Raw genomic sequence first — 11,016 nt, forward strand, 5'->3', positions numbered from 1 at the left:
TATCCCGGACCTGAAGAAGAAGAGGCCGGTGGACACGCCTGAGGAAGGCGAGGTGGCTGTCCAGCCGACCAAGTAGCAGAAAACCACACGGGCGCCAAGGAGCAGAAGGGGCACCTCCTCGGACAGCAGGGATGAGGGAAACCTTGCTGAAGTGCACACTTCCCCTCGTCCATGGGACCCAAAGTTGGAGCTGGATGGGCTCGCCATTCCTTACACTGCTTCGGTCCGAGAGTATAATCGTGGCCGGGCAGGGTACGTGGCGGAGGCCTTAGAGCAGCCCCTACTTCTTCCTCGGGACATGGAGGCCTACAGGCGGTGCACTCAGTCCGAGCTCTTCCTATCCCTTAAAAGGGATCTCGCGCTGGTAAGTAATCCTTTTACTGCTTTGTCCATTTACTTGCTCCTGTTAGATTATATATTTTTCTTTTAAGGACACTCTTGTTTTGTCTGCAGATTACTCAACAGGTCTTCGTGGCTGAGGAGTTTTGCCGCAATAGCCGCAATCTGGCTGAGGCTGAGACCCAGGCTCGGACAGAGGTGGAGAAAGCCTTGGGGTCCCTCAAGCATGATCACATTAAACTCACGGCTGAGTTCAAGGATTCGGAGAACCGACGTAAAAGTGCAGAGGCTGGCTTGAAGAGTGCCGAGGATCAGGCGGAGGACCAGCGCAAACAACTGTACACGGCTCAGCTTAACCTTAACACCGAGAGGCAGGCAGTGTAGGACCTCAAAACTGCCCTGCAAAAAGTAGAGGATGAGCTGAGGCGGGTAAAGGAGGATGCTCAGCTGATCCGAGAGGCAATAGAGGCCGAGAAGGAGGCCGCTCGACAGCTTGGGGCCGAAGAGACGGAGGTCAGGCTATCTGAGGAGATTCCCGAGGTATGCAGGGATTACTGCAGTATTTCATGGGCTCATGCTCTTGATGCTGCAGGAGTTCCTGCGGATTCGGCACTAAGACTGCCCGAGAGCATCTTCTATCCTCCGGAGATCCGAGCTAACCCTGATGAAGCCCAAGTCGCTTCGGAGCAAGACCTGGCGGTGCCTGATGCCGTCCTTGTGCCTGATGTGGCTAAGGATCCTGCCACAGATTCAACCATTGAGGTTCCTCCTCCTCAGCCCAAGCAGAAAGAAGATCCTCCTGCTGAAGCTTAGCCTTCTAGGTTTTCAACCTTAGTGAATAGTTTTTTTTTTTTTTTTTTTTTTTTTTTTTTGTAAGGACCTCTCTTGCTAATGTACTTGGAATATTAATATAAGACGTTCGTTTTGCTTACTACGGATGCGTGTCAGTAATGCTCTTTTCATTTTAAACATTTGCAACAATGTAGACACAGGATATCAGTCAAAACAATAATGGGTTTTTGGCACAGTGCACTTGACGATTGCGATAGTGTTAGGTTGCGTGCGCGCACTAAAAATGATTTCCTTTAAGTAATAATCTCCCAATCTATCATAAGTAATAATTTCCCCAAAAGTCTGTGGTCCGAGGAGCCATGCAGGACTTAGGTTCTGCTTAAAACTATGAATTGTCATGAGTAATAATTTCCCCAAAGTCTGTGGTCCGAGGAGCCATGCAGGACTTAGGTTCTGTTTAAAACTATGAACTCTCATGAGTAATAATTTCCCCAAAAGTCTGTGGTCCGAGGAGCCAGGCAGGACATAGGTTCTTTTTAAAACTTATAAATAGTTGGCTTAAGTATCGTTTTCCCCTAAGTCTGTGGTCCGAGGAGCCATGCAGGACTTAGGTTCTTTTTAAAACTTATAAATAGTTGGCTTAAGTATCGTTTTCCCCTAAGTCTGTGGTCCGAGGAGCCATGCAGGACTTAGGTTCTTTTTAAAACTTATAAATAATCGGCTTAAGTATTAATTTCCCCCAAGTCTGTGGTCCGAGGAGCCATGCAGGACTTGGGTTCTGTTTAAAACTTATAAATAATTGTAATGTAGACTGGCAAGCGGCAAATAGTCATGAAAGAGAACGTATGCTAAGCCATTCTTATTAATAATAATACCTCCTGAGGTTATTTACATTCCATGGTCGAGGTACAGCTTTTTCATCCAAATCTTTTAGGTAGTAGGCGCCTATTCCAGCCACGGATGTGACACGGTATGGTCCTTCCCAATTGGGCCCCAACTTGCCCCAAGAGGGGTTCTTTGCACTGCCAAGAATCTTCCTCATCACGAGATCACCTGGACCCAGAGGCCGCAGTTTGACGTTAGAATCATACCCTTGTCTTAGCTTCTGGTGATAATAGGCCATGTGAATCGTGGCCTTCTCCCTCCTTTCCTCGGCTAGGTCCAGACTTCTTCCTAGCAACTCATCGTTATCGCTTGGGGTAAACGAGCTAGACCTCAACGTGGGGAAATTGTTCTCGATCGGAAGCACAGCCTCAGCCCCGTAAGTCATTGAGAAGGGGGTCTCACCGGTGGAACGCCGCGGCGTTGTCCGATAGGTCCATAAGACGTGCGGTAGTTCTTCTACCCATCTCCCCTTTGACTCATCCAATCTTTTCTTCAATCCGTTCACTATGACCTTGTTTACGGCCTCGACTTGCCCATTTCCTTGGGGGTATGCAGGGGTGGAATATCGATTAATGATCCTAAACTCACGGCAATACTCCCTAAAATTCTTGCTGTCAAACTGAAGACCATTGTCGGAAATGAGTGTTCTCGGAGTTCCGAAGCGGGTGATAATGTTCTTCCAGATGAATTTCTGGGCGTCCACGTCCCTGATGTTGGCCAAAGGCTCAGCCTCCACCCATTTAGTGAAGTAATCGGTTCCGACTATTATGTATCGCTTGTTCCCCGCAGCCTTGGGGAAAGGTCCGACAATATCAAGACCCCATTGCGCGAACGGCCATGGACTGGAGAGTGGGTTGAGAACCCCTCCGGGTTGGTGGATATTTGGGGCGAATCTTTGACACTGATCGCACTTCTTAGCGTATTCCTGGGCTTGTCTCTGCATGTTCGGCCACCAGTATCCTTGGGTGAGTGCCCTGTGCGCCAGCGACCTTCCTCCGGTGTGACTTCCACAAATTCCCTCATGCAACTCTTCAAGAAGAGACTCGGACTCCTCTGGATGTACGCAGAGCAGGTACGGTCCAGAGTAGGAGCGCCGATAAAGTTTGCGGTCCTCTGATAGCCAAAAACGAGGAGCATTTCTACGTATCTTCTCGGCTTCTAGTCTTTCTTCTGGTAGGATCTCATCTTGGAGGAAATTCCTTAGGGGGTCCATCCAACTGGGGCTCTGTCTTATCTGATGGACTTGGGTCGGGTTTCCACTGATGGGACTGGCCTTAACTAGATCTTCGACTAGGATCACTCGTGGCAAACTACGTGCCGAGGACGTGGCAAGAGTGGCCAGCGAGTCTGCATGAGTGTTTACGCTCCTGGAGATGTGCGTTAAACTGAAGGATTCAAAGCTCTCCTGTAGCCGTTTGACTTGTCCCAGATACTCTTGCATCCTAGTATCTCGAGCTTCCAGCTCTCCCATCACTTGTCCGACCACTAATCTGGAGTCCGAGAAGGCTTCTATTACTCTTCCACCCAACCTTTGAACCATTGCCATTCCTTGAAGTAAGGCTTCGTATTCGGCTTCATTGTTCGTAGCCGAGAATCCGAGTCTTAATGACTTTTCAATGACAGCGCCGTCTGGCGATATTAGTACTATCCCAACTCCTGATCCTCTCTGGTTGGCCGCACCATCCACGTAAACCTTCCAATGCATGGTTTCCCCGGCCGAAATCGCGCCGACCAGTTTTCCGCACAGGTCTTTCTTCTCGGTCACCGTTTCTATAGAGGGCTCAGCGAACTCTGCTACCAAGTCCGCGAGGACCTGTCCTTTGACGGAGGGTCTGGGCATATATTTAATATCAAAAGCCCCCAGAAGAGCACTCCACATGGCGATCCTTCCTGTGTAGTCAGCACTTCGAAGCACGGCTCGAAGTGGAAGCTGAGTCAGGACGATGACCGTGTGCGCCTGAAAGTAATGAGGAAGCTTCCGGGTTGCATGCACTATCGCCAAAATTGCCTTCTCCAAGGGTAGGTATCGCACCTCGGCTTCATGTAGTGACTTGCTCACATAGTACACCGGTCGCTGCACCCCCTTATCATCCCGTATTAATACCAGGCTTACGGCGTGGGGAGCTACGGCGATGTAGGCAAACAGCACCTCGTCTGCCTCCGGACTGGACATGATGGGTGGTCGGGACAGGTAGTCCTTAAGCTGCTGGAAAGCCTGAACGCAATCCTCCGACCATTTAAACTCTTTCCACTTGTTTATCAGGAGGTAAAAAGGCCGACATCGATCCGCCGATCGTGATATGAACCGGCTTAATGCCGCAATCATGCCAGTGAGCTTCTGCACTTCCTTCGGGTTCCGAGGAGTCTGTAGACTGTTAATGGCTTTAATTTGGTCAGGACTTACTTCTATTCCTCTATGGGTGACCATGTACCCTAGGAATTTCCCAGACCCGACCTCGAATGAACATTTGGAGGCATTCAGCCGCAACCGGTGCTCCCTTAAGATAGCGAAGACTGTTCCAAGGTCTTGCACGTGCTCGGACACCCTTTTACTCTTCACAACCATATCGTATATATACACCTCAATGATCTTGCCCAGTTGTGGCTCGAACATCCGAGTCATCATCCTTTGATATGTCGAACCCGCGTTCTTTAGCCCGAATGGCATCACCTTATAATGATAATTTCCGATGGGCGTCATGAAAGCCGTTTTCTCTTGGTCCTCTAGCGCAAGGGGTATCTGATGATAGCCCTGGAAGGCGTCCAGGAAGCTCATTCGAGGGTGTCCCACGGTTGCATCCACCAATCGGTCAATTTTGGGTAGGGGGAATGGGTCCTTGGGGCACGCCTTGTTCAGGTCCGTAAAGTCTACGCAGACCCTCCACTTCCCCGTCTTCTTCCTTACCACCACTGTGTTTGCCAACCATTCGGGATAAAAGACCTCTTTGATAGCCCCTGCCCTTTTTAATTTTGCCACCTCGTCTCTCACGGCACTAGCGTGCTCCTTTGAAGGGCGTCGGGGTGGCTGCTTCCTCGGAGTGGAAGAGGGGTTGACGTTCAAGTGGTGACAAATAAGGCTGGGATCGACTCCCGGGGCATCGTAGGCGTTCCAAGCGAATACATCGACGTTTTCTCTGAGAAATCTGACCAGTTCCTCCTTTTCTTGAGAGGGCAATTCAGAGCCGACCTGAAAGAACTTCTCCGGGTCATCGTTGACAGCAATCTTATCTAGGCCTTCACACCTTATCTCCTCGGCCACCCCCTCGTCTTGCTTTGCCGAGGAGGTTGGTTGCTATAAGCTCTTTGGGGCCGAGGTTTCGACCAAGGGCCGGTGTAAAATGGAAGCCACCACACACTTCCTGGCCACGGCCTGATCTCCTCGGATCTCTTCCACTCGTCCTCTGGATGGGTATTTCACTTTCTGGTGAAGTGTGGAGGTCACGGCCTCTAGGCTGTGGATCCAGGGCCTTGCGACTATCGCGGTGTAGGGTGAATAAGCGTCGACCACGATGAAATTCACCTCCACCACTTCCGCCCCAGTCTGTATGGGCAGTCGGATTTGCCCCTTTGGCGTTACAAGCTTCCCCTCGAAGCTGAGGAGGGGGGAGTCATAAGCTGTCAAGTCTTCTGGCTTCAGATTCAGCCCCTTGTATAGGTCGGGGTACATTATCTCCACCGCACTTCCAGAGTCTACTAATACCCTTTTCACATCGAAACCCCCAATCCGCAAGGTGACCACCAAGGCGTCATCGTGAGGTTGAATTGTTCCTCCCTTATCCTCATCCGAGAATCCCAGTATCAAAGAGCTTCCCTTTTTTATCCTTTTGGGTTCCCTTTGTCTGCCCTCGGAGGGAAGGTGGTCCACGGCCAATACCCTAGGGATGGTTGGCCCAGTTCTTCCTGGTGCAGCGAGGATGACATGTATCGTCCCGGTGGGGGGTCTTAAAGACACGTCCCTTCGAGGCTCTTGTGTCGCTTGGCCGGGATGGCTGCTCGATGGGTGCAGTAGGTGACGTAGCTTTCCTTCTCGAACCAATTGATCCAGGTGATTCCACAAATTCCTGCAGTCCTCAGTAGTATGCCCGTGGTCCTGATGATATTGGCAATACAAGTTCTGATTACGATTGGCAGGGTTTCCAGCCATCTTCCCCGGCCATCTGAAATAGGGTTCATCCCTCACTTTCTCCAGTACTTGTTGTACCGGCTCTTTGAATACGGCATTCACTGTTTGCGGGGTGCTCTGCCCAGCCTGTCGCGGAAAATCTCTCCTCGGCTGACCAGGATTGTGACGTTCCATTCTGAAATCATTTGCTTTAAAGGGGATGACCTTCTCCTTGCCCTTCCCTTGCAGCTGATCCTCCTCCACTCTTTTGTACTTGTCGATCCTATCCATCAGCTGTTGGACGTCAGTAGCTGGTTTCCCGGTGAGGGATTTCCTTAAGCCATGCCCGGTGGGGAGGCCGCTTGTGAACGTGCTGATAGCAACGTTATCATGGTTGTCATCTAAATCGTTATACACCTCCCAATACCTATCCGAGTACGCTTTCAGGGTTTCTCCTTCGTGCATGGATAAGGACAGCAGCGAACTGAGAGGTCGAGGGACTCTGGTGTTTGTAATGAAACGGGAGCAAAAAGCTTGAGTGAGCTGCTTGTAGGAGCCTACGGAGTTTGGCTTCAGGTTGTTGAACCATCTCATTGCCATCGATCCCAAGCTAGAGGGGAAGATTTTGCACATCAGGGCCTCGTTTTGCGCGTAAATTGCCATCTTTTGATTAAACTGACTCACGTGCTCCACCGGGTCTGCTTTACCGTGATAAATGGCGAACGCCGGTTGGTTGAAGCGTCTTGGCATCTTAGCCCCTTCGATTCTATTCGTGAAGGGTGATCTTGAAACCTGATCCAACGCCTTCTTCATGGCGTCGCTCCCCGAACCTTTGCTGGACGGGCGCTCATACTTCCGTACAAGGCGTGGTTCCTTTTCGTAAGAAAAGGTTTCGCTTGGGGGGGTCCTTGACCTTCGTCTGTAACTCACGTCTTCCGGATTAGAAGACTCGCCTGAGTCAGAGGGAGATCGTCTTCGCTGCGCACGTCGTAACTTCCTTTTTAGGTCATCTATCTCTCGCTGCATGGCTTGGTGACTATTTCGCCTCTGAGACACGTGACTTCCTATCTGAGTGTGACTCTGGCTCGTCTGGGTGGTATGCACACTCCCCTCACGATTCCCCCTCCCGCCTGGGTTGGTTGGGTTATTTTGCTTCTGGGACTCGGCAGGTCGTGTTCGTTGGGAGTTAGCTTGGTGAGGATCGTCCTGGTGTGGATCTAGTTCTTCCATGCTCGACTGTTGCACTAGCTGATGCCCTAGCTCTTCCCACAGACGGCGCCAATTGTGGTTACACGATTTTCCTGGCCCAACTCGTGTTGATTAGGCCCTGGCCCAAAGCGCAACCCACAATAATTATTTGTAGAGAATGGGTTAAAGAACTTGGCCTCAGTGAAACTAGCAGGTCTAATGCATGTAGTGTACTGTTTGCAGAAAGAAAATAAGAACGTAAAGAAGGATTCCTCAAATCTGATTTTATTTCTTTTCTTTGTTTCTGATACAGTTCTCTCGTCCTCTTCTTTGAGGGACTCCATTACATTATATATTTTTCTTATTTTCATTCCAGCCTTACACCTGTTAATCATCCAAGCATCCACTCGAGCACCTGTCCCATCAGACGCCCTCATCAGACCCTTTGTGAGTTGCAGAGGCCAAGGCGGTACTGTTCAGGAGTCTTTTCCTCATTAATGCGGCCAAGAGGGTGGTTGGGGCGCAATTAATGTGGTGGTAGCCTTCCGTGAGATATTTTGAATATAATTCGTTTTATATGTTGGGAAGACGAGCTGAAATGGCTGGGGCAAGTTTCTCGTCTGGGCTTCGCGATGTCCGAGGAGGAGTTACTCCTCGGACAGGTTTCCTTGACGCTATTGGGGTTGAATAGCGCTTCATATGAGGCTTTTCGTTGGACAGGACGCTCCTCGGACGGGCCTGAGCTTGGAATAGCCCATCATTTTTGGGCCGGGCCCCACAATAAAAAATTTAATAAGAAAATAACTTCATATAAAAATAAAAATAAAAAAACACGCAAATATGAAATACATAAAGTCTTACAATTTTCTCTACGAATTTTTTATTATTATTTTGAAATCATTGCATGATAGTCTAATTTTCAAAATGTTGCAAGCTATATATCTTTCAAATTTTTTTGTTAAATAAAATTTTTCCTGGACTTTTTCTTTTTATATGTAAAGACCTAATATATTATTAAAGGAACCAAAGTTTAATAATATAGTTTGGCTACAAACTTAACTGTAGCCTAAGGCTACAAGTCTACAACTCTAACTAAAAAAATTAACATGGCTACATATTTTGAAGATCTAACCATTAAATTGCATGTTTTTTATGTTTTTAAAACACATGTCAAATTTCATACCAATCAGATATTATTTACTATTCAATCCATAAACTTATTTTTATATATATAATTTTAGGCGATAAAAACTTGAAATTTAAAGTTTTGATTAATAACATATCTATTGATCTTTGATTTTCTTAAAATTCTGCAAGTATGGAGAATATAAGAAGAAAATGTAATCCAATAATGGATTTTTCAAAATTCACATCCAATAAAAAAAAATTAAGTGGAGTTGTAGCTTTAGTTTACAACCAAGTTTATTGTCAAACTTTGTCCAAAGTGTAATTATGTTGGACTTAAAAAAATTTAGAGTGGTCACAATTTTTGTTAAGGATAAAAAAATCATAAATTTTTAAAATTTATATATTGTAATTTTTTTTCCAGGTTAAGGTGGTCCTATGACCATCCTAAACCTAATGTGGAGCGGCCCTTGAACTATGTTGCCTTTAAACACTGTAATTTGTTATTAAAAATGGTGTACAACTGTCTGTGTTCCTTTTTTTTTTTTTTTTTTTTTTTTTTTTTTTTTTTAATATATAGGGGAACAAGGAATGGTTCTAGTCCATCTCAATCTTCGGGAGAAAAAACGCAAGAATGAAGTACACAATTTTTTTTTTTTTTTTTTTTTTTTGGTGAAATAGGTACAAAAGTTTTAATAAAATTTTGTCAAATTCTCCCCATGAGTTGCTTAGTTAGTTTGAAGTTCAATTCACTTGTTATTTACTAATCATTTGCTTTTAGGGATTAAAGGGTCGATTAATGGGGAAAAATAGGGTTCCCTAGGAGATAGTTGTACCCATATTATGAGGGAATTGTTCCAAATCTAGATTGCTGTCATGAAGTTTGCTAAGAAAAAAAAAAATTAAAAAGGTCTGGTCTATTGGCACGGATCTTAGTTCAATATGAAGTGGGACTCTGTTTGGTCTATAGGCACCGATCTCGATTCAAGAAGGCATTCATGTCCTTAGTTTGATAAGTTTATTCTTATTATCGTTTCTTTTGGTAAAAGTGTATTTTTAAACTTTAAAACAGTCCTTTAAGCTCGGTAAAAAGCGGATTAAGATTCAATGCAATTGCAATTCTCTCACAAAAAATTTTACCACACCCACTTTTTAACCATCTTTTATTTTATTTTATTCAATAGTTAAGCTTGAAAGTTGTTTTTTTCAACTCTCAATCTTAACCAGTCAATGCTATTGCATTAGGTGCAAATGTGCAATACCTAACCTTATCTCAATCCGTAATAAGCATGTCCTTAACTTAGTTCGAAAATATAACCTTAAATTGAGTCTACATAAATTCTAGGCTTGAAATCGCATGAATGTTGTTGGATTTTCAGCTTAAAAAATAGCATGTTATTAGTCCTCTTATTTCATAATTTCATTTACATAAAATGAAAAATTAACGGATGCCCTAAGGTCATTGATTTAGAAAATATTATTAGAAACTTTAATGGGAAATGAAAAGAGTAACTAACTTTTTTAACAGTTTTTTATATTTTCCATGAAAATGGTATTAAAGCAATATCTTAGTGAGTATGATGACTCAAGTTTTGGTCATTTGCTTCAAAATGCAAGAGGTCTTTAGCTTGCAAGATATGCAAACAACTTAAGTCATGATTTTGTATGGATTTAAGATGAACTTTAATTTTTGAGTGATAGCTTGAGAAAAGATAGAGTTATGTAATTGATAGTTATCCATTTAATAAAATCTCAATTTTTACCCGTAAAAAAAAAAAGAATGGTATTAAAACTTTTTAAAAATAGTTCATTAACAAATGTCTTAAAGACATATATTAACCAAACCCTTAAATAAAAAAGGGGCATTGACTTTTTATGTAACGGTTTTGTTTGTATTAGCATGTTTAAAATTGTTAGTTTTCTATTCCATTTTGATTTGTCTCAAAATAAAAACATTTTGAAAAGTTAATAAATGAAATTCCTAACATATCATTTATTTTATTTAAAAAGTTAATACCCCTTTCATTTCATTAGAATCGATAGAATTGAACTTAAAGATCATAGTTTTGAAATTTTCTATTTCATTAGAATTAAACTTAAAGATGATAGTTTTGAAATTTTCTATATTTTTATTTAAAAGACAATACATTAAATACTATTTCCTTAAAAAAATTAAATTTTCTAAAATGCCTCCTTACTTCTTCATTTTAAGATTATGCCATAATTGCTCCCTATTTTTAGGAAACACAGTTCATACCCCAAAACCTTTAGGAGTATGAACATACCACCGCACACCCTTGGTGCGATGGTCACTCCATAAGTATAAGTGTTTGTGAAGTGTGGGGGTTAAGGGCTGGAATTCAAATCTCCATGAAGGAGTTTCACACACATATACACTATTAGGCTAGAATAGAAATTCTATCTTGTATATATAAAAAATAAATAAATAAAAAGGAGTATGAACATTTATTATTTTATCATTTTTCCAGTAAAATGTTTCTAAAGTAAATTGATTGTAGCTAAACTTTGTCCTTTACTAAATCACAAAGTTTAGCTACAACATTAACTGTAGTTTAAATCTACCA

Source organism: Quercus robur, chromosome 2 (assembly GCF_932294415.1).
Source record: "Quercus robur chromosome 2, dhQueRobu3.1, whole genome shotgun sequence".
Lineage (NCBI taxonomy): Eukaryota > Viridiplantae > Streptophyta > Magnoliopsida > Fagales > Fagaceae > Quercus > Quercus robur.